We start from the raw sequence: 24,543 nt of genomic DNA, 5'->3' as shown, positions 1-24,543 counted from the left end.
TGTAATCCCAGCATTTTAGAAGGCCGAGGTAGGCGGATCATGAGATCAGGAGTTCGAGAACAGCCTGGCCAACATGGTGAAACCCCTCTCTACTAAAAATAGAAAAATCAGCAGGGCCTGGTGGCGGGCACCTGTAGTCCTAGCTACTTAGGAGGCTGAGGCAGGAGAATCGCTTGAATCCAGAAGGTGGAGGTTGCAGTGAGCCCAGATCGTGCCACTGCACTCCAGCCTGGGTGACAGTGCGAGACTGTCTCAAAAAAAAAAAAAAAGAAAAGAAAAGGAAAAAAAAGAAACATTTACAATCTATTCTCTCTGAAGCCTGCTATCTGGAAGCTTCATCTACATGATAAAACCTTAGTCTCCACAACCCTTATCATAATCCAGACATTCCTTTCTATTGATTGCAGGTCTTTAGATAATAAGCAATTGCCAGTCAGAAAATCTTTGAATCTGCCTATGACCTGGAAATCCTCTCACCCCCTAATCCCCCCACTTCTAGTTGTCCCACCTTTGCAGACGAACCAATGTACATCTTACATGTGTTGATTGACATCTTATCTCTCCCTGAAATGTATAAAACCAAGTTGTAGCTCAGCCACCTTGGGCACATGTTTTCAAGACCTCCTGAGGGCAGTATCATGGGCCATTGGTCACTCACATTCGGCTCAGAATAAATCTCTTCAAATATTTTACAGAGTATGACTCCTTTTGTTGACAGTAGTCCCAAAATATACCACTAGTCCCATTGCTGGTTGCTTCTGAGAAGTGCAGATTATAGGAGTGACAGAATTTGAACAAGAATGTATCTGTCTGTGCCTTTATGCTTATGAAAGATGTCACCTCCAACTCCCTTGGCTTAGTTGGTCTCTGGTGGGTTGTCTTAACCATGCCCCTTCTCCTCCTCTCAAGATTTATGAAAGCTTGAGTAGATGAAACCTGAGTTTCAATGTGACACGACTGGACAATATGGTGTGGTGACTCATAGTCCAGGTGCTATAACTAAATAGATTTTAATGAGGACTCTGCTACTTTGATCAAGTACCTTAACTTGACTGGGCCTTTTTCCCCCCAAAAAATGTAGACTAATAGTCCCCATCTGCTAAAATTGTGTTTATTGAGTAACATAATGTATTATCCTGTTCATTCGCAGAGTGAGTACTCAATACATGGTAGCTGATAGCTGTTTGTATTGTGATAGACAATTGAAGGTACATCTGCCTTTAGGCTTTTTAGCCTGGAAATTGATTGGATTGGCTGGGGTTGTTAGAACCTCATGGAGGTGGAGGAACATGAAAGTTTTTGATCAAATTGTTGCTCCATGTAGCAGAATCTAAATTTTGCACACTATACCCAAATGTATAAAACATACAGCACTCTTTATTTTCTGTAACTTGTCTTGATGCTCCCATTCCTGCTGATGGCAGGGAAAAGTCATAAATTTGCCAATTATTAAGCATAACTCAATAACCTTCCACTATAAGGAGTTGGATTTTTTTGTTTGTTTTTTGTTTTGAGACAGTCTCACTCTGTCACCCAGGCTGGAGTGCAGTGGTGTGATCTCGGCTCACTGCAACCTCCGCCTCCTGGGCTCAAGTAATTCTTCTGCCTCAGCCCCCCAAGTAGCTTGGATTACAGGCACCCACCACCACGCCAAGCTAATTTTTGTGTTTTTAGTAGAGACAGGGTTTCACCATGTTGGCCAGGCTGGTCTCACACTCCTAACCTCAGGCAATCTGCCCATCTCAGCCTCCCAAAGTGCTGGGATTACAGGCGTGAGCCACCCCACCTGGCCATAAGGAGTCTTTTTAGGGTCAACTTAGCCTCTTCATAAATATTCCCATTACTCATCAAACTTTCAATGAATTCATTGACTTATTTAAGTCAATATGGACCCACGGATTTCTGTTTCATTCAGTGGATTATAATTCATTACTGTCATTATTTTGATGCTCAAGTTGCCCCAGATTTGGCTAGTGAGAGCCTTATTCAAGTTGACTTCTGTGTCCTTTTGACATATCCCCATAATTCTGAGCAGTTTCTAACTTTCTAACACCAGGCGTTCCGGTTTTGTTTTGCGTTTTCCCTGCCCCAGACTTGAATCATCCATTTCATCAAGGAAAGTTCTGAGGAAAAGTCCTTTTAGTGGAGAATGGTATCTAGAAACCAAGGTTTGATGCTGCATAGGCTCATTGCTATAAATTATATACACACACGCACACCCCATATTTCTACATGTCTGTATGTTGACAACCATGAATTCACACCGGAATCTCTAATTTCAAATTAATAACACAGGGTTCATTTTTGCTTTCTCCCTTTCCATATTTGTCTGCCCCTTCTCTGACAGACACCTGGTTCCCATTATCTTTAATGTAAAGTGTTAACTTATTTGATTAATCGCACTCTGTGTAATCAATCTCATCACTACTGCAGCTCCTTCTTCCACATGGGTACCCTCCTTGGGCTTTGGTACTGCAGGAGGAGGCCACTCTCCTGCACTGACTTCCTCTTCATTCCATTTGGGCTCTGAAATTCCATACCACCCTCACCCCACACGGATATCCTCCTCCAACTCTGTCTTTCTACCCTGCCGTGGAAGCCCACCTGGCCAGTTCTTTTTAATGGCCTTGGATTGAATTGCCCACAAAGAGAAGAAAAGGGGAAACAGTAGAGAGAAGGGGAAGAGGAAGAAGAGGGAACATATTTTTTTAAGCTATGAAAATATTTTAAAAAATTTTTTAGGCCAGGCGCGGTGGTTCACACCTGTAATCCCAGCACTTTGGGAGGCCAAGGCAGGTGGATCACAAGGTCAAGAGATCGAGACCATCCTGGCCGACATGGTGAAACCCCGTCTCTACTAAAAATACAAAAATTTGCTGGGCGTGGTGGCGCCCTGCTGAGGCACGAGAATCGCTTGAACCCAGGAGGTAGAGGTTGCAGTGAGCCGAGATCACACCACTGCACTCCAGCCTGGGTGGCAAAGTGAGACTGTCTCAAAAAAAAAAAAAAAAAATCAAGTATTGGCTTGGCACAGTAGCTTGTGCTTGTAATGCCAGCGCTTTGGGAGGCCAAGGTGGGAGGATCGCTTAAGGCCAGGAGTTTGAGACCAGCCTTGATGGTCACTTTTTGTAGAGACCATCTCTTAAAAAAAAATTCTAAAAATTAGCCAGGCATGGTAGCGCATACCTGTAGTCCCAGCCACTCAGGGGACTGAGACTGGAGAATCACTTGAGCCCAGGAGTTAAAGGGATGCGGTGGGCTATGATTGTGCCACTGTACTCCAGCCTGGGCAACAGAGTGAGACCCTGTCTCAAAAAAATCAAGTATCAAATACATATTCTATTCACAATTATAATTACTTATTAAAGCAACATTTATCTTTGTTTACAAATACAACATCAGGTGAGAAAACCTAACATCTCAGATTGCTTACTGTTCATAATGCAAACAAAATATATGTCTCAAGTCAGATTTTTAGCAGATTAACTTAAAATGAATAGACAATTACATACATTAAATTTGCCATTAAAATGTTAATTAAAATCACAATTTCAATTATTTTTCACTGAAATAATTTTTTTTTTTGAGACAGAGTGCTGCTCTGTCACCCAGGCTGACTGCAGTGGTGCAATCTCAGCCCACTGCAACCTCCGCCTCCCAGGTTCAAGTGATTCTCATGCCTCAGCCTTCTGAGTAGCTGGGGCTAGAGGTGTATGCCACCATGCCTGGCTAATTTTTATATTTTTAGTAGAGATGGGGTTTCACCATGTTTGCCAGGCTGGTCTCGAACTCCTAACCTCAGGTGATCCACCTGCCTTGGCCTTCCAAAGTGCGGGGATTACAGGTGTGAGCCACCATGCCTGGCCTCACTGAAACAATTTAAGTGTACAAAGTAATGATATGTTTTCCTCTCACTTTTTTGATAGATGAAGGCACTATCACTGCTTGTCACTGAAGAGCACATACTGATTTGTTGCCATTAAGTAAACTTGACTGTTACATTAGATAATGTATCTAAAGGCAGAGTTGGCAACTTATTCCAATGTAGGACAACCATGATTTACATGTGTATTGACCTGGATTTTTATTTTAATGTTAGCTTCCATAAATAATAGGTTTTATAGCTGTGTGACCCACTTAGCTAAAAATAAGACTAATTAGGTAGATCTTAAAAAAAGGAAAAGCTTTACTAATCAATGCTCAAGAATTAAAATGAGGGGGAGGATGGAAGGGGGGTAAGGAATGAAAATTTACCTACTGGGTACAATGTACACTGTTTGGGTGACTGGTATACTAAAAGTCCAGATTTCACCACTGTAGAGTTCATCCATGTAACCAAAAACTACCAATACCCCTAAAGCTATTGAGATTTAAAAATAAATTTTTAAATAATTAAAATGAACACTGGCTAATGAGCTGAACACCAGACAGTTTTTACTGACAGTTTTTAAATGTATACTCCAAAATATAACCTCAAGAGGACCATGTTTGTTTATCCTATAAACAGAGAAATCATTTGTTTAAAGTATGGCACATGATTGTTTTCAAAAGTATGTTTATTTAGGGAAATGGTGATTATAGAAAAATAATTTGCCAATAAAGTTGTAGATTCTAATAATCTACATCATTTTAGATTTTTAAGTATGTGGTTTCATAAATTATATCAAAGAACTATTCAATATAATTAAAATATTCACCATAACTTTCCATAAAAAGCAAACAAAAATCATATTTGCATTTTTATCTGAATGTTCTAAATATATATCCAAGTTCAAGAGGCACATAGCTACTCTGAGAGGTGCAAGAATTGTTTTCATAAATGCTTTCTAAGAATACTAAAACCAGCATTTTAATATATGCATTCATGGGTACACACACACACACACACGCGCACACACTATACACAGGCATACCTTTTAAGATATCGCAGGTTCAGTTCCAGATCACCACGATAAAGCAAGTATCATAATTAAGCAAATCACACATTTTTTTGTTTTCCTGTCCATATAAAAGTTATGTTTATATACTGTACTATATAGTCTGTTATGTGCAATAGCATTATGTCTAAAAAACACAATGTACATACCTCAATTTAAAAATACTTTACTGCCAAAAAGTGCTAACAATCATCTGAGGCTTCAGCAAGTCACAATATTTTTGCTGGTGGAGTGTCAGGCCTCCATGTTGATGGCTACTGACTGACCAGGGTGGTGGTTGGTGAAGGTTGGGTGGCTATGGCTATTTCTTTTCTTTTTCTCTTTCTTTCTTTCTTTTTTTCTTTTTTTTTCCTTCTTTCCTTCCTTCCTTCCTTCTTTCTTTTTCTTTCTTTTTTTTTTTCAGGGTCTCTCTCTGTTGCCCAGGCTTGAGTGCAGTGGCACAATCATGGCTCACTGAAGCCTCAACCTCTCGGGCTCAAGCGATCCTCCCACTTCAGTGTTCCTGAGTAGCTGGGACTACAGGTGTGTGCTACCATGCCCAGTAATTTTTTTTTTTCGCAATTTCTCAAAATAAGACCATAATGAAGTTTGCCACGTCAGTTGACTCACAGAAGATTTCTCTGTAATATGCAATGCTGTTTAATAGCGGCTTACCCACAGTATAACTTTCCAAATGGGAGTCAATCCTATCAAACCCTGCTGTTACTTTATCAACTAAGTTTATGTAATATTCTAAATTTTTTGTTGTCATTTCAGTAATGTTCATAGCATCTTCACCAGAGACAGACTCCATCTCAAGAAACCACTTTCTTTGCTCATCGATAAAAAGTATCTCCTCATCTGTTCAAGTTTTATAATGAGATTGCAGCAATTTGGTCATATTTTCAGTATCCACTTGTTATTCTAGTTATCTTGCCATTTCTACCACATCTGCAGTTACTTCCCCCACTGAAGTTTTGAACTCGAAGTCATCCATGAGAGATGGAATCAACTCCTTCCTAACACTACTTATTGTTGATATTTTCACCTCCTCCCTTGACTCACAAATATTTTTAATGGCATCTAATTGGATAGATCCTTGCCAGAGGTTTTCCATTTACTTTGATCAGATCCATTGGAGAAATCACTGTCTATGGTAGCAATAGCCTTACAAAACATAATTCTTAAATAGTAAGACTTGAAAGTCAGAATTACTCCTTGATCCATGGACTACAAAATGGATGTTATGTTAGCAGGCATGAAAATATTAATCTCCTTGTGCCTTTCCATTAGAGCTCTTGGGTGACCAGGTGCATTATCAATGAGCAATAATATTTTGAAAGGAATCTTTTCTTCTGAGCAGTAGGTCCCAATGGAGGGCTTAAAATATTCAGTTAACCATATTGCAAACACATGTGCAGTCATTCAGGCTTTGTTGTTTCGTGTATAGAACACAAGCAGAGTAGATTTAGCATAATTCTTAGGGGCCCTGGGATTTTCAGAATGGTCAATGAGTATTGGCTTCAACTTAAAGTCATCAGCTACCTTAGCCCCTTACAAGAGAGTCAGCCTGTCCTTTGAAGCTTTGAAGCCAGGCATTGACTTCTCCTCTCTAGCTATGAAAGGCCTAGATGGTGTATTCTTCCAATAGAGTGCTGTTTGGTCTACAATCTTTTGTTTAGTGTAGCCACCTTCATTCATGGTCTTAGCTGGATAACTTGCTGCAGCTTCTGCAGCCAGCACTTGATGCTTCACCTTGTATTTTTATGTTATGAAGACGGCTTCTTTGCTTAAACCTCATGAACCAACTTCTGCTAGCTTCCAGCTTTTCTTCTGCAGCTTCCTCATTTCTCTCAGCCTTCATAGAATTGGAAGGGAGTTAGGGCCTTGCTGTGGATTAGGCTTTAGCTTAAGGAAATGTTGTATCTGGCTTTCTTCTATCCAGACCACTTAAACTCTCTCCATATCAACAATAAGGCTATTTCACTTTCTTATCATTTATGTATTCACTGGAGTATCACTTTTAATTTCCTTCAAGAGTTTTCTTTTGCATTCACACCTTTGCTAATTGTTTGGCATAAGAGGCCTAGCTTTTGCCCTGTCTCAGCTTTTGCCATGCCTTTCTCATTATGCTTCATCATTTCTAGCTTTTGATTAAAAGTGAGAGACTTGCAACTATTCCTTTCTGTTGAACACGTAGAGGCCATCATAAGGTTATTAATTGGTTTATTTGGCCTATTAGTTGGCCTACTATATACAAATGTAGTATATAAGTATATACATATGTTACATATATATACTACATATACTGTGTATATATGCATCCAGTATATATACAGGCATACCTCATTTTATTGCACTTTATTGCAATTCGCAGATACTGCCTTTTTTTTTTTAACAAATGAAAGGTTTGCCTGTGAAATGAAAAGACAGCCTATAGTATATACACTATATATATATGTATATATATATACACATATATATACGTATATATGTATATATATACATATATACGTATATATATGTATATATACATATATATACGTATATATATGTATATATATATATATATATATACAGTGTGTGTGCTTTCAAAAGCAAAATGCTATCCCTTTATCCATTTTTAACTTAATGGTAAGAATGGGTAAGAATGAGGCTACCAGGCAGAAGGTCCCAAAGGAACTTGAAAAGAATTATGATGAATAGGATAGAGACTTGTGTGGGATATAGTCTGTGGTACTGGTGGTCTACATAGGACAGAGCCCCACTGGGAAAGATGACACTGCCCTGGTGCCGGGGAGGAGGATGAGTAAGATATGGCTCTAGATGTACATGTGGCATGTTTAGAGTAGGATGCTGCCTTCTCATTTCTGGTGCCCATGGTTCGGAAACGTGGATTTTCATGGACCTAAAATACCAGTTGCAGCACGACTTGTGAGACCTGTGAAAGCACCATATGGTCTGGGAAGCTCTAGAAAGGGCATTTTTGGCATGGGATATGGCCTGTGGGGTCCAGGTGCATCACAGTTGAAGTTGGGTAAGGACCATTAGATGGGGAGCAGGAGGGTCCAGAAAGAGGAAGAGTTCTCGGGTTCCCAGAGGCAGTCCAGTGGGAGGCACAGAGGGATGCAATCCTGTTAGCAAAGGTCCGAAAGGTACAATGAAGAGTGTTGCACTTGGCGGGAGTCCAGATGGCATAGAAGGCACAGCACATGGGTTCTTCCAAGGGTTGGAATCTGGCCGGCCTTAAGGAGGTTGACTAGATTTCTATTAATCACAGCAGGACCTGGTCAGGGAAGTGTTCAGGTAGAGCATTTGCCATAGAAAATTCATCAGACATTTTCCTGGCAAGATCCTAGTCTGCAGTAGAAGTGGCAAAGGGTTTGAGACAACTGGGTGCTGAAGAATCAAAAGCAGCCTGACAGCACTAATACCAACAGCACATGGCGCCTCCTCCATCCAACTTTTTTCTGAGACAGAGTCTCACTCTATTGCCCAGGCTGGAGTGCAGTGGTGCAGTCATAGCTTACTGCAGCCTTGAACTCCTGGGCTCAAGCTATCCTCCTGCCTCAGCCTCCCAAGTAGCTAGGACTACAACTCTGCATCACCATGCCTGGCTAATTTTTTTTTTTTAAGAGATGAGGGTCTTGCTATGTTGCCCATGTTGGTCTTGAACTTCTAGGATCAAGCAATCCTCCCACCTCAGCCTCCCAAAGTGCTAGAATTACAGGTGTGAGCCACCATGCCCAGCCAACTTTTGTTTTTTAATAACAGCTTTATGGAGATATAATTGACATACCAAAAGATCTATCCATTGAAAGTGTACAGTTCAGTGCTTTTTAGTATACTGTATTCACAGAGTTGTGCAAACATCACCACTATCTAATTTTAGAACATTTCTTCTCAACAAAAAGAAATCTATGCCCCTGAACAGTCACTCTGCATCCTCACCTGTATTTGTTATTTTTTGTGTTTTTTGATAATACCCGTCCTAACTGGGGTGAGATGATACCTCATTGTGGTTTTGATTTGCATTTCTCTGATGATTAGTGATGTTGAGTATGTTTTCATATATTTGTTGACCATTTGTGTATCTTCTTTTGAGAAATGTTTGTTCAGATCATTTGCCTATTTTAAAATCAGATTGTTTATTTTTTGCTGTTGAAATGTTTGAACTCCTTGTCTATTCTGGCTATTAACCCCTGTCATATGAATAATTTGCAAATATTTTCTCCCATTCTGTAGGTTGTTTTTTCACTCTGCTGATTGTTTCCTTTGCTGTACAGAAGATTGTGAGTTTGATATAATCCCATTTGTTTGTTTTTGCTTTTGTTGCCTATGCTTTTGGGGTCTTATTAGTAAAATCTGTTTCTAGACCAATGTCCTGAAGTTCCTCCCCTATGTTTTCTTCCTGTAGTTTTATAGTTTTAGGTCTTATATTTAGGTCTGATCCATTTTGAGTTGATTTTTGTATATGGTGAGAGATAGGAGTCTAGTTTCATTCTGCATATGGATATTCAGTTTTTCCAGCACCATTAGTTGAAGACATTGGCCTTTCCCCAATGAGTGTTCTCAGTGCCTTTGTCAAAAATAAGTTGGCTATAGATACTTTAATTAATTTACCTGTCCTCTATTCTTTTCTATTGGTCTATGTGTCTGTTTTTATGCGAGTACTTTGCTGTTTTGGTAACCATGGCTTTGTAGTATATTTTGGAGTCTGATAGTGTGTGATGCCTCCAGGTTTGTTCTTTTTGCTCAGGATTGCTTTGGCTATCTGGAGTCTTTTGTTCTATATAAATTTTACACTTCTTTTTCCATTTCTGTAAACAATATCATTGGTATTTTGATAGAGATTGCATTGAATCTGTATTTTGCTTTGCGTAGTACCAAACTGCTTTTATGAAGTGCATGTAACAATACCAAAACCTGGCAAAGTGAGAAGTACAGATTAATATTAATTATAAATATCAATGAAAAAAATCTCAAATAAAATAGAATCAAAGAGCATCTGGTAGCCTATTAAAAAATAATACATCATGACCAAGTAGCACTTATTTTAGGAATGCAAGTAGGATTTACATTTGAAGAATCAATAATAAAATAAAGAGGTTAGGGAGAAAAATATCATATAATCATCTTCAAGATGCTGAAAAGAAATCTGAGAAAATTTGACACTTATTGTTGATTTTAAAAGCCATTAAAGTAGAAATAGATACATGCTTGACCTGGTCAAAATACACTTGCATGTGCACACACACACACATTGCAAAAAAAAAAACCCTCAAACCTTTTATCTATTGAGGGCATTTCCTCAATAGATATCATCAAAATGATCTATCATCACAAATAAGTCAAAGAATGCCACCATACTGAAAAAAGGTATTTGTGAATGCAAGAAAACAAGAGGACAAAATTAGCGATGTAAAACTTGGAAAGGAGGAAGTACGACTCATACCATTTGCAAATATGAATACTTATAACTCCAGGAAACCAAAGAGAGTCAGCTGAAGAGATACCATGAACAAGAAGAGAATTCAGTAAGACTTCATATAGCAACAGCCTTCACATACACAAGCAACAGCTAGTATTAATAGAAGGTATGATGGCAAATATCCCATTTATCATAGTGTAAATGAATGGATGAACAAATGAATTAATAGGGAATAAATAACGGAATGTTCCTATATGAAGAAAACTATACTAAACACTTTTGAAAGACATAAGACAAATAGAGGGACATACAATGAATTTGTATAGGAAGACTCAATGTTATAAAGATATCATTTCTCCTTAAATTAATATATAAAATAATCACAATCTCAATAAAACTACCATCAGATTCTTTTTGCTGGAACTAGACAGGTTGATAATAAAGTTCATATGAAAGACCAAATAAGAACAAATAGGAAAATCCAGAAAAGAAGAGCAGTAACAAGTTTAATCTTATCAGATATTAAAACAAATATTATAAATCATGTATAAGTAAACTAGTAGGGTAATGGTGCATTAACAGACAGATCAACCAATGGAACAGAATGGAAAAGCCAGAAAAAGAGGCAATTGCATATGAAAATCTAGTGTATGATAAAGATGGCATCTCAAAGCAGTGGGAGAAAAATAGACTTTATGGTTTTTTAATTTTTAATTTTTGGGGTAGATAGTAACTGGCTCTGTCATCCAGGGGTGCAGTCATGCTATTATAGCTCACTGCAGCCTTGAACTCCTGGGCTCAAGTGATTTCCCTGCCTCAACTTCCTGAGTAGCTGAGACTACAGATGTGCACCACTACACCCAATTTTCGAAACATTTTTTGTAGAGATGGGGTCTATGTTGCCCAGTTTAGTGTAGAACTCCTGGGCTCAAGTGAGCCTCCTGCCTTAGTCTACCAAAGTGCTAGGATTATAGACATGAGCCACTGTGTCCAGCCTGGACTTCTTAATAAATGCTGTTGGAATAATTGGTTAGCCATATGAATAAAGATAAAATTAGACCCATTCTTCGCACTATGTACCAGGATAAGTTCCAAATGGACCAAATATTAAAATGTGAAAAATGGCATCCAGTGCTTATTTCTAAGTCCATTCTTCAAGAAAAGGATCTAGGGCTTGGAGAAGTGGCTGATTTTAGGGTTAGGGCAGGGAACATACAAAATGAGCCTGAAGCATCTGTTAGTCCCAGGAAATCGAGATGTGCTCAGAGCAAAAGGATGGAGGCATGTCAAAAAGACATAGGAGCCAACACAAAAGAGCTTCCAATAGCCAAACCTGGAAGAATTTGAGCAACAAAATAAATAACATAGTATTAGAATAGACCTCAAAGTATAAAATACATATCCATGCATCTATCTACAATTAATAAAGGAATAAATAAATAAATAGGGAAGAAGAAACAAATGTGCCATACAGAAGAATGCCAAATAATTTAAATAGATACTTCTCCCTCAAGGAGATAGAGCTTAATTCCCTTCCCACACTTGAATATGTTCTGGGCTTCCAAACACAGGGCATGAAAAGGGGAGGAAAAATGTAACTTTATGGTGGAGAAACCTGGTAAACTCTACCTCAGCCAGATCATCAAAGTTAACATCATCAATGATAAGTCATGTTGATATCATGTGCCCTTGATATGATTGTGATGAGAATAAAACTTTGTCTCTGTGGTCTTTCAGTAGTCTGTAACCCCAGTCTGTATGTGAGAAAAACACCAAACGCCAATGGAGGGATATTCTACAAAATTCATGGCCAGTATTCCTATAACTTGTCAGGGCCATCAAAAATGAGGAAAGTCTGAGAAACTGTCACAACCTGGAGGCAACTGAGGAGACATGACAAATAAATGTAATGTGGCATCTTGGATGAGATATCAGAAAAAACCTAGTGAGGCTGGGCATGGTGGCTCATGCCTGTAATCCCAACACTTTGGGATGCTGAGGTGGGGGGGATTGCTTGAGCTCAGCAATTTGAAACCAGCCTGGGGAACATGGTGAAATCCCGTCTGTGCAAAAAAATTTTATTTTATTTATTTATTTTTTGAGACAGAGTCTCACTCTGTCATCCAGGCTGGAGTGCAGTGGTGTGATCTCGGCTCACTGCAGCCTCTGCCTCCTGGATTCAAGCCATTCTCCTGCCTCAGTCTCCTGGGTACCTGGGACTACAGGCACGTGCCGCCATGCCCGGCTAATTTTTGTATTTTTAGTAGAGATGGGGTTTCACCTTGTTGGCCACGCTGGTCTCAAACTCCTGACTTCAGGTGATCCACCTGCCTCAGCCTTCCAAAATGCTAGGATTATAGGCATGAGCCACCATGCCCAGCCAAGAAATTATTTTTTTAATTAACTGGGCTTGGTGGTGCATGCCTGTAGTCCTAGCTACTTAGGGAGGCTAAGGTGAGAGGATCACTTGAGCCCAGGAGATCAAGGCTGCAGCAGTGAGCAGTGATCGCATCATTGCACTCCAGCCTGGGGGACAGAGTGAAACCCAGAAAGAAAGAGAGAGAGAGAGAGAGAGAGAAAGAGAAAAAGAAAGAAAGGAAGGAAGGAAAGAAGAAAGGAAAGGAAAGAGAAAGAAAAAGAGAAAGAGAGGAAGGAAGGAAGGAAGAAGGGAAGGAAGGAGAAAAGGAAAAACCTAGTGAAATCCAAATAAAGTGCAGAGCTTAGTTAGTAGCCAGGTATCAATGTTGGTTCCTTGGTTTTCACAAATGTACCACAGCAATATAAAATGTTAACAATAGGGTAAACTGAGTGAGGGGTATACAAAAATGCTCTGTACCATCTTTACAACTTTTCTGTAAATTTAAAACTTTTTATAAAGTTAAAAATTTCTTGGGAAAAAATGAAATGGTGCAAATACTAGAAGAAAGCAAAGGTGAATTTCTCTATTGGGATTGGAGGACATTTCTTTGCTATTCCTCAAAACCTAAAAGTGGCCAGGTGTAGTGGCTCACACCTGTAATTCCAGCACTTTGGGAGGCAGAGGCAGGAGGATTGCTTGAGCTCAGGAGTTTGAGACCAGCCTGGACAACATGGTAAAACTCAGTCTCTACAGAAAATACAAAAATTATCCAGGTATGGTGATGTGGGCCTGTAGTGCCAGGTACCAGGAGGCTGAGGTGGGAGGGTCCTTTGAGGCCAGGAGCTTGAGGCTACAGTGAGCTGAGATTGTGCCACTGCACTCCAGCCTGGGCAACAGAGTGAGATCATGTCTCGAAAACAAACAAAACACCCAAGAAAACCAAAAACCTAGAAGCAATAAGGGAAAAAGATTAATAAATCTGATAAGACAAAAAGTTGTGTATTAGTTTGCTAGGTTTACCATAACAATCACAGACTGGGTGGCTTAAACCAGGGGTTCCCAACCCCCAGGCCGTGGACTGGTACTAGTCCGTGGCCTGTTAGGAATGGGGACACACAGTGGGAGGTGAGCGGCAAGTGAGCATTACTGCCTAAGTTCTGCCTCCTGTCAGATCAACAGCAGCATTAGTTTCCCATAGGAGTGCGAAACCTATTGTGAACTGCACATCCGAAGCATGTAGGTTGCACGCTCCTTATGAGAGAATCTAATGACTATTGAACTGAAGAGTTTCATCCTGAAATCATCCCCCGCCCAAGTCCATGGAAAAATTGTCCTCCAAACTTGTCCTTGGTGCCAAAAAGGTTGGGGACTGCTGAGTTAAACAACAGAAATTCACTTTCTCATGATTTTGGAGGCTACAAGTTTGAAATCAAGGCATCATCAGGGTTGGTTTCTTCTGATGCCTTTTTCCTTGGTTTGTGGATGGCTGCCTTCTCCTTGTCTTCTCATGGTCTTTCCCCTGTGTCTGTGTCCTAATCTCTTATAAGAGGACATAAGGCCGGGCGCGGTGGCTCACGCCTGCAGTCCTAACACTTTGGGAAGCCTAGGTGGGTGGATCACCTGAGATCAGGAGTTCAAGACCAGCCTGGCCAACGTGGTGAAACCTCGTCTCTACTAAAAATACAAAAATTAGCCAGGCATGGTGGCAGGCACCTGTAATCCCAGCTACTTGGGAGGCCGAGGCAGGAGAATCGCTTGAAATTGGGAGGCAGAGGTTGCAGTGAGCCAAGTTCTCTCCACTGCACTCCAGCCTGGGAGAAAGAGAGACTCCACCTCACAAAAAAAAAAAAAGTTAGAGCCTACCAATAAGACCTCATTTTACATGCAACTTACATCACAAAAGGTTAATGTTCTTAACATATAAATAATTTCTAGGCCGGATGTGGTGGCTCACACCTGTAATCCCAATACTTTGGGAGGCTGAGGTGAGTGGATCAGTTGAGGTCAGGAGTTGGAGACCAGCCTGGCCAACATGGTGAACCCCCATCTCTACTAAAAATAAAAAATAAAAAAATTAGCCAGGTGTGGTGGCACATGCTACTCTCTTATAAGAGGATGTAAGGGCCAGGCCCGGCTACTCGGGAGGCTGAGGCAGGAGAATCACTTGAACCCAGAAGATGGAGATTGCTGTGAGCTGAGATCATACCACTGCACTCCAGCTTGGGCAACAGAGCGAGACTCTATCTCAAAAAAATTTTTTTTCTAAAAACGGAAAAGAGAAAGACCAAGAATTATATTTTTAAATGAGAAGATATTTTACACACAAAAAATGCAAAGACATTGGAAAATATACTTAACTTGGCTTATCATAAATTCTCACTTTCCACCTATCAGATTGGCAAAACTCCAAAGTTCACAAATATACCTCATTACCAGGCTTCGGTTAACAGGCACTTTTACACATTGCTGATAGGAATACAAAAATAGTACAAGCCTCGTGGAGAATAACTTAGCACTACATAGCAAAATGATATATGCAAATGCTCTTTGACCCAGAAACCTAACTTCCAGGAAGATATCCCAAGGATTCACTGGCAAAAATATGAAGAAAATATACACACAAGGTTGGTCACTGCAGCACTATTTGTAATAGCAAAAGACTGGAAACAGTCCAGATATTCAGTAGGAGACTAGTTGAATAAACTATGGTATTTCCTCACAATAGAATCATAGGCACCCATGCAAAGGAATGAGGAACATCTCTGTATACTACCATGGAGTGATTTCTAGAATATACCATTAAGTGGAAAAGCAAGGTAGACGAAAGTGTACACTTTAATATGTTACTGTTTGCGGGAGTAAGGAGGTGAAAAAATTTTCAAAGTTGGTAAGAATCCTGTCAAAGGACTCAGGAGGCAGATCAAAGAGTCTTCCACTGGCCAAAAAAAAAAAAAACAAAAACAAAACAATTTGAGCATCATTAAAAATGACCACTACAGTGAAATGAAACACATCAAATATCATTAAATCAATGAGTTTGCAATGTTATTCAAACCCAAAAACTTATAGTCATTTCTGGAGGTCTCTAGAGAACCAACTAATCTTTCTGAAAATTAGTAAATGATGTAGTTTGGCTGTGTCCCCACCCAAATCTCATCTTGAATTGTAGCTCCCATAATCCCCACGTGTCATGGGAGGGACCTGGTGGGAGGTAATTGAATCATGGGGGTGGGTTTTTCCCATGCTGTTCTTATGATAGAGAAGAAGTCTCACGAAATCTGATGGTTTTATAAAGGGCAGTTCCCCTACACACACTGTCTTGCCTGCCGCCATGTAAGATGTGCCTTTGCTCCTCCTTCACCTTCTGCCTTGAGGCCTCCCCAGTCATGTGGAACTGTGAGTCCATTAAACATCTTTTTCTTTATAAATTGCCCAGTCTTGGGTATGTCATTATTGGCAGCATGAGAACAGACTAATACAGTAAATAAAGAGAAAGAATCAAGCACTTGACCTGCTTTTCTTATATGAACTATAGCTGAGGACAATCAAATAGTTGATGAAAGAAAAGCTTCTCCTTATAGAAGTATCCTGGCTAATATGAGACGGATTGATAAAATTAGAATATCACCATTCTGCAAACCATTAATGAAATGATAGGTGTACCAACCGTGGATGATCGTCAGTGGCCTTTAACATCACAGAAAAAGACAAGCATTATTAATAAATGCCTCCCGATGGAAGTACATACCTCTCCCTATGAAAGAGAATTTCAAACTGGTCTGATCAAACCTCCGGATCTTGTAAGACTACAGAGACAGAGAAACATGTTAAACAACAGCACAAGGAAGCAATCAACAAGTCCAAACTGTGGAAGTTCTATGGGGAAAATGACCCATTTAGCCAACAAATAAACTTCAAGGAAAACAAGGAAATGGAATGGGAATCTATAGATTAAAAGAGATTTCAAAAATTTCAAAAATTTTCTCCATTTACCTGTTTAACAAATCTGTACATCCTGCACATGTACTCTGGAACTTAGAAAAAAGAGAGATTTAAGCGTCAACCAAATGAATTTATGGACCCTGTTTGCATCCCATTTTGAACAAATCACTGTTAAAAAAAATTTTAAGACACTAAGGGAAATTTGAACACTCACTGGATATTTAATGATACTAAGGAATTATTATTTTTTTAGTGTGACAGTGATATTGTGGCTATGATTTAAAGAGTCCCTATAATTTAGTACCTACTGTAATGTTGATGAATTAAATAATATTATATCTGGGATTTGCCTAAAAATAATCTGTGGGTGGGGGAGAGAGAAAGTAGGGGCATAAATTATACAAGACTGGCTGTTAATTGATAATCATAAAGCTGCGTTTGGAAGCAACCCAAGTGTCCATCAATAGATGAATGGGTAAAGAAGATATGGTACATATACACAATGGAGTACTATTCTGCCATAAAAAAGGAATGAGACCTTGTCATTTGCAACAACATGGATGGAACTGGAGGTCGTTATGTTAAGTGAAATAAGCCAGGCACAGAAAGACAAACATTGCATGTTCTCACTTATTTGTGGGATGTAAAAATCAAACAATTGAACTCATGGACATAGAGAGTAGAAGGATGTTATCAGAGGGTGGGAAGGGCAGTGGGGGGCTGGAGTGAGGGAGGTGGGGTTGGTTAATGGGTACAGAAACCAAATAGAATGAATAATACCTATTATTTGATAGCACAATGGGGAGACTATAGTCAATAATAATTGGACATTAAAAATAGCTAAAAGAGTGTAATTGGATTGTTTGTAACACAAAGGATAAATGCTGGAAGGGATGGATACCCCATTCTCCATGATGTGATTATTTCACATTGCATGCCTTTATCAAAACATTACATGTACCCTATAAATATATACACCACTATGTATCCACAAAAATTTAAAAATTTTAGCTGGTTGCGGTGACTCATGCCTGTAATCCTAGCACTTTGGGAGGCCAAGGCAGGTGGATCACTTGAGGTCAGGAGTTTGAGACCAGCCTGGCCAACATGGTGAAACCCTGTCTGTATTAAAAATACAAAGAAATTAGCCGGGTGTGGTGGCAGGCGCCTGTAATCCCAGCTATTCGGGAGGCTGAGGCAGGAGAATTGCTTGAAACCAGGAGGTGGAGGTTGCGCCACTGCCCTCCAGCCTGGGTGACAGAGCAAGACTCCGTCTCAGAACAACAACAACGAAAAATTTAAAAAGCAAGAATGAAAAATAAAAGCTGAGTGATGTGTACATTGGGGGAAGGGGGTGGAATTGGGAAAGAAAGCAAAGGAAAAGTATCAGCAAATCCAAGTTATTGATAAAAATATTACTGAAACTAGTTTATTTAGGGATATGCTGAAAGTTTCGAGTTAATAGCATTGTTTTAACTTCTTGGGAAGACCGACTTTGTAGCCCACTATAGGATAGATTAAGTGAGGAGAAACTGGAAGAAGAGAGGCTGATTAGGCTATCATCAATTAGTTCGGACTGAGAACTTGTGGTGCAATTGCTGAGGGGCCTTTTTTGGTTGCTCAGGAATTGACACTGGGATCTCAGTTGAAACCTGTAGGAGCTAGTTCTCCCCCACAGGAGGCAAGCACCAACACCTGAGGCTAGACACCTAGATCCTCTACTGTTGAAGGTGAAGGTGCAGTGTTTGGGGTGAGAAGTTTTCCTCTCTCTTAGGCCAAGAGAGAGAAGGTCCCCAAAGAATCACTGGTAAGTATTGGAGTGCCCACAATACGAGAAGAATAACGTCTTACTCCCACTCTTTCATCTGCTTAGGCAAGGGCTAACTGATCTGTCTCTGTGCCTACCTGAGCACTGGAAAGAGAATGAAGAGGGCAGGCCTTTCCCTCCTTGAAGCAAAGAATTGCTTGGAAAGTTAGTTGTGAGGTGGGGGAAAGGGGTACCTGAACCATCCAAATCTTTCCAAGCATCACTTCCTCAGGGAAGCCTTGTGTTCCCCCTGTGCAAACTAACTTCCCTTCTTACCTGTTCTCCCGGAACTATTTTTCCTTTAGAACATTTATTTGTCTCATCCAGGAGTGCCAAGGGACAGAATACAGTCATGGGTTCTTAGTTTTTGCTTCTGGTTGGGCCAGTAAAGCCCCTTCCTCTTGCCTCTTTCCTGCTTATCACTAGAGACAGAAACAAAAAAACTATGGTTTCAGGCTGCTAAAAGCCTAAAGCAAAACAAAACAGAACAGCAACAACAACAAAATAAGGCAGGTTGGACAAGCTTATATAATGTCTTTAAAAAAAAATCCCATCCATTGTATCTCTGCCTGGTACAAATTAAGCATTTTTTAAATTTAATCGGAGAAATGAATGAGTGGAGAAATGAATGAATCAAAAAAAAGGGAACTCTTGTTTTAACCAACAATTATAATCATATTTAAAAGTACAAATGTATACATGACATAAGCACTAAAATACTGGATAGATATGCACAGAATGTTAACATTGATTTTATTTTAGTGGTGGGATTTCATTTTTTTCTTTGTAATTTAAGAAATTTCTACAATGATGTTAATTTCTTTTCAAATCAGAAGCAAGAAAACACTACAGAATACACTATGCTAAGCGCATCGTTGTTAAGGAACCAGGTTATGTCTCTGCTACTTACCACCCATGTGACCTGGGGGAAGTCATTGCCTCACTGACTATCAGTTTCCTCATCTGTAAAGTGGGGATAATCAAAGAACTGGGTGGCTGTGAGGATTAAGTGGGAGAATTCACGTAGGGCTTGGTACTGAAAGACTCTGGTCTTTAAATGTCAACTATTATTTTTGCCTTTGGGGAAAACATTTCTTGCCCTTGGCACTGTGATACATTTCTACTGTAAATATGTATGTAAATTCATTTGGTCATAGTGAATACTATTTATTAATAAATGCTAAACCTCAGTTTTGCTTAGAATTTAAAATAATTCAATGCATCACCAACAGGTGGCAGCATATCACAGCTTCTTTACAACAGTTGAGCCCACGGTGTCATTGTACAATTTTCCCTATAAGAACCTGTTTTTAAAGGGAAGAAGCTTTAGAGTTTAAAAGGGAAAAGACCTTAGGGTTAATTTAATTCAACTCCTTCAGTGTACATATATGGAAACCTGGAGATGCAGTAAAAACAAAGAACACGTCCTGTTCTTCTGCTAGGAAAGGGCAGTGTTGCGGGAAGAGGTGGGGAGAAAAATCCCTGAGTGTACTTCAGGCCTGAATTTGCAGTATTTCTGCAATATACACTTTAACTAATCAAGAAAACTTAGAATACATGGCAGAAAACATTTTCTATGGAAATATCAATTTGGGGAGTAAAGAATATATCTCATTGTCATGCACAGTAGGTGGTTGATGAGCCTCAAAATACGGAGATTCCCCCACCCCACCTCTTTTTTAAAGCTTTTTCCAGCTGACAGAGGCATTGCCCCTTGTCATAGCACTGGATCCTCACAATCAGGGGCAAGGGTTATCATTGCTATTGTGCCGATGAGGAAATGAAGAAGAAAATGCCTTCATAAACAGGGGACATGAATTCAAATCCAGATTATTTCTTCCTTCCTGCATTCATTGAAAACATGCATTTATTAACTTCCTGTTGTGTGCCAGTGCTCTGCTAGCTGTTGGAGATGCATGGCTTATTGGGAATACACCTCCAAAAGGTCACAGTCTCTGTCCTTAAAGAGTTAGGGTGTCTGAAGTGCATGATACCAAATTCCTGTCTCTTTCTACCACACACACACCTGCACAGTCCTCTGCATGCATAGTGGGTACCCGACAAATATCTGCTGTACTGGGCAGTCTGGGCACATCACCAAAGGCCCTTGAGACCACTGAATTGCAATGATGGTATAATGTTTGACTGCAGTAGTCAAATATTACAATAGTCAAACATTACAGGCTCAGAACAACTTTTTAAATGTCTAAGATTTGTTTATATATGTATACTCTCTCCCACTCAGAAAGCACTTAGGGGCTGTAGGATGTTTGCATATTCAATGAAGTTTTTGTGTTTTGAATAATAGCCCCCTGATGTCTTTCAAAATACCTGAGGAAAGCTAAATCCATGCAGCCCTAGTTGGACTGCTAGATGGCAGTAGCAGCACATGCTGTTTTTAGACTCTAGTCAGTCAATCTCATAGAGAGGAAGGGGCCTTCAGGAGCAGCTGGTCTATACCCTTTCATAGACGGGAAGGCTGAGGACCCCAAAGGGAAGGACACCAACTAAGGCGAGGTAACTAGTTAGCCAAACAACCTACAATTGGCTGAATTATATACAGGTTGCTGACTTTTATGATTTAATATTTGCATGAAAAGTTTCTTTATGGATACACTCAAAAACTATTTTAAATGTTTTTGTGTAAAATTGTTTTGGAAAACAAAAAAAAAGAAAAAAAGCAAACAAAAGAATGGAAAATGAGGTTAAAAGTAAATCTCTCTCCCACCCCACCTTAGATCTCCTCCCCGGAGGAGGAACTTGCTACCAAGTTTTTGAATAACTATTCAGAGATATATTTAATTAAGTACACACACAGAACTGCATACGCATACACACACTTGGCTATGGTGCATTCATAATATCTAAACTCTGTGTGTGTGTGTGTGTGTGTGTGTGTGTGTGTGTGTGTGAGATCAGTTGGATATAATGCATATATGAAATACAAAACAATATGAACAAAAGCGTGAAAGCCGTGGCCCCAGGAAAATGTCTCCTTCACCTTCCCAGCCTCCACTAAAAAAAAAGAAGAAGAAAAAGTCTATAAAATAGTTTCCAAACTCTGGAGTGGCTTTATTTTATTATTATTATTTTTTATTATTATTATTTTTTTTACCATTTCTCTGTTGATTTAACAGATCAAAACTCTGCCAGTGGCACCCATAGTATCAATCTTGGTAAATCCTGCCTTCTGAAGCTCTCCCTGCCATAATTAAATTACTGTAAATACAATTAGAAGGTCCCTCTAGGTGGTCTGTGTGACACCAACCCCAAAGGAATTGTCTTGAGATATTTGAACCAAAAGTAAAGAGCAAAGTGGCGGAATCCCCTTAATCTTTGGGGCCAGTTCTTTGAGGATTTGTGGCCATGAAATAACAGGCAGTCGGTTTTAGGCAGAGCAAGCGGCACTTTCAGGAGTTATTTTTCTCAGCCATCACTGGCCTTTAGGGTCAGCATGGGGGATCCGGTCTCCACTGCCAGCTTCCTGCCCTCCTCCTCCGCACTGCCCAGTAATTTGCAAATTCTGCTTCCAATCTGGAATAGCACAGTCTAGGGTAGTTAGTACTTTGCATCTAACACTTTTGCATAGTGTTGGGAGCTGTTGCTATGTGGTCCACGTGTGTTACTCAACAAGCTTAAACTTTGCATAGCCCATGCTAAACTAATTTGCGTCAATTTGTCTACATCATGCCAACAATCGTCCTGAGAGTCCTGAATAGAACATACAAGGCTACTGATAAAGGCCCTCAGCACAGATGCCGCCAGCCATTCTGCGGGGCCCCACTGTTGCTAGTTCTTCACCATGGTTTCTTCATATCCTAGTGACAATGTTAGTTTTTCCACTGTGGAGTTAAAACTTTTTTTTTTTTTGGTAACAAAAGGCAGTGCCTATACAACTGGCACTCCAACTGATTTTTTTTTTTAAGAAAGACACGGCTGAATTCTAGTCCTGGTGTTTCCTAACAGCTTTTTTTTTTTTTGCAAGTGTCAAAGAAAGCAACTGGAGTTAAATTTTTTAGAAAGTGTTTGTGCAACAGTGACAAGATGCTTGTCTAACTGTCATTATGTTGGACTAAAACTTTAAGCCTAAAAACTCATTACTTTTTATGGAAAGATCTATTTTTCTAAGTAAGAACATAATTAACATTTAGGACCAAAGATAGCAGAAGCAATATGAGAAAACCAAAGTAATTTGTGCTATATGAACTCTAGGAAATAATCTCCTGTTTAGGAGAAATTTCTATTTATTTTCAAAGCCAGATCTGGAAATACATTGATCCTGACAGTTTAGAGAAAGCACCAGAAAGCCTGGGGAGCTAATTTAACTGAATCGCTATAGGAAATTGTCCAGGCTGGAGTGCGGTGGCACAATCATGGCTCATTGCAGCCTTGAACTCCTGGGATTGAGCGATCCTCCCACCTCAGCCTCCTGAGTAGCTAGGACTACAGGCACATCCCAGAATGCCTGGATAATTTCTTAATTTTTTGTTGACCTGGCTGTTCTCAAACTCCTGGCCTCAAGCAATCCTTCTGCCTCGGTCTCCCAAAGTGCTGGGATTACAGGTATGAGCGACCACACCCAGCCCATTTTTCTAAGAATCTAAAAACCATCCTGAGAAAACTGATAAATGTCCAAATGTTTACATGTAAGCGTTATGCCTATATGTCTAGGTAGGAGGAACTAATTAAAATGTATTCAATTAAATGGGTTGGAGGAAGGGAGATGAAGCGAGGTTGGGTACATTGATGGGTACAAACATACAGTTAGATAGAAGGAATAAGTTATGTTTGCTAGTATAGTCAGGTGACTATAGTTAACAACAGCGTGTTGTATTTTTCAAAATAACTGTAAGAGGCTGGGCACGGTGGCTCATGCCTGTAATCCCAACACTTTAGGAGGCCAAAGTGGGAGAATTGCTTGAGGCCAGGAGTTTAAGACCAGCCTGGGCAACACAGTGAGACCCCATCTACAAAAAATTTAAAAATTAGCCGGACATGGTCGTGGGTCCCTGTAGTCCCAGCTACTCAGGAGACTGAGGCAGAAGGACTGCTTGAGCCCAGGAGCTTGAGGTTACAGTGAGCCACTGTATTTTAGCCTGTGTGACAGAGCAATACCCTGTCTCAAAAAAAAAAAAAAAAAAGGACTTGAAATGTGGAACATATAGAAATGATAAATACATATGGAAATTATAAATACCCTGAGTTGATCATTACACACCCTATGCATGTCACAAACTTCTACATGTACCCCATTAGTATGTATAAATATCACATATTAAAAAGGAATTTATTCAACAAGTGATTATTGAGTTATTGAGTGCCTACTACGTGCCAGGCACCCTTGCACTCACTTAAGATATAGAAGTGAACAAACAGTCACAGTCTTTGCTTTTGTGGCACCTAGGAGAGACACGATACGTAAACAAACCAGTAAACACATAACAGGCAATGGGAATGCCAGGTCATGGGAGGTGCTAAGAAAAAAAACTAAGGGGAGAAGTAGTCAAAGTGCTACTCTAGATACAGAGGTCACAGAAGATGTCACTGCTGAGATGTCATTGAGCAGAAACTCCAGGGAGAGTGGGCAGAGCCTTGTCATGTCAGTGGTCCCAGCAGACAGAGGAGTGGGAGCAACAGTCCCAGAGGCGGAAATGGCCTTGTATGTTCCTGGCCAGCACAACTGGAGAGCAGGGAGCTGGGGGGCCAGAAGGTAGGAGAGGCAGTCCTAAAGAGATGAGAAGAAACAGGAGTGACTAATGCTGTACCAGCATGGTCTCTCCACTATTCTGTCATAGCAACTCTAGATATCAGCAAACTGGTTCTAGTCTCTCCCAGCTATCCTTGCAGAGAACCCTAGAGAAAGATGGGCAGGCTGATACTACATAGGAGGATGTGGAGATAATTGAAGCTAACAGGCATACGATAAGATGCTCAAAGTCATTAGTAATTTAAAAATTGCAAATTAGAGCAACAAATATAACTTTTCTATTGCTGATCTGGCACAAATTAGAAAACTAAATCATGACAGGTGTTTGCAGAAGTGTGGGGGTGGTGGCGCCCTCATGCACAGTTGGTGTGACGGTAGACA

At 40.0% G+C, this 24,543-nt stretch overlaps 1 long non-coding RNA gene across 1 annotated transcript in view; it reads left to right on the top strand.

The window, feature by feature from the left end:
* Positions 1 to 24,543, top strand: part of LOC129526012 (uncharacterized) — a 56,146-nt gene that overhangs the window by 15,408 nt on the left and 16,195 nt on the right. Inside the window, exon 3 of the long non-coding RNA XR_008670579.2 lies at positions 9,162 to 9,208. This is a non-coding gene — a long non-coding RNA (uncharacterized lncRNA). The remainder of the gene's footprint in view (positions 1 to 9,161; positions 9,209 to 24,543) is intronic.

This window comes from Gorilla gorilla, chromosome 10 (genome assembly GCF_029281585.2).
Source record: "Gorilla gorilla gorilla isolate KB3781 chromosome 10, NHGRI_mGorGor1-v2.1_pri, whole genome shotgun sequence".
NCBI lineage: Eukaryota > Metazoa > Chordata > Mammalia > Primates > Hominidae > Gorilla > Gorilla gorilla.
Note: the sequence above shows the minus strand (reverse complement) of the source record. Positions and strands in the feature narration are given on the sequence as shown.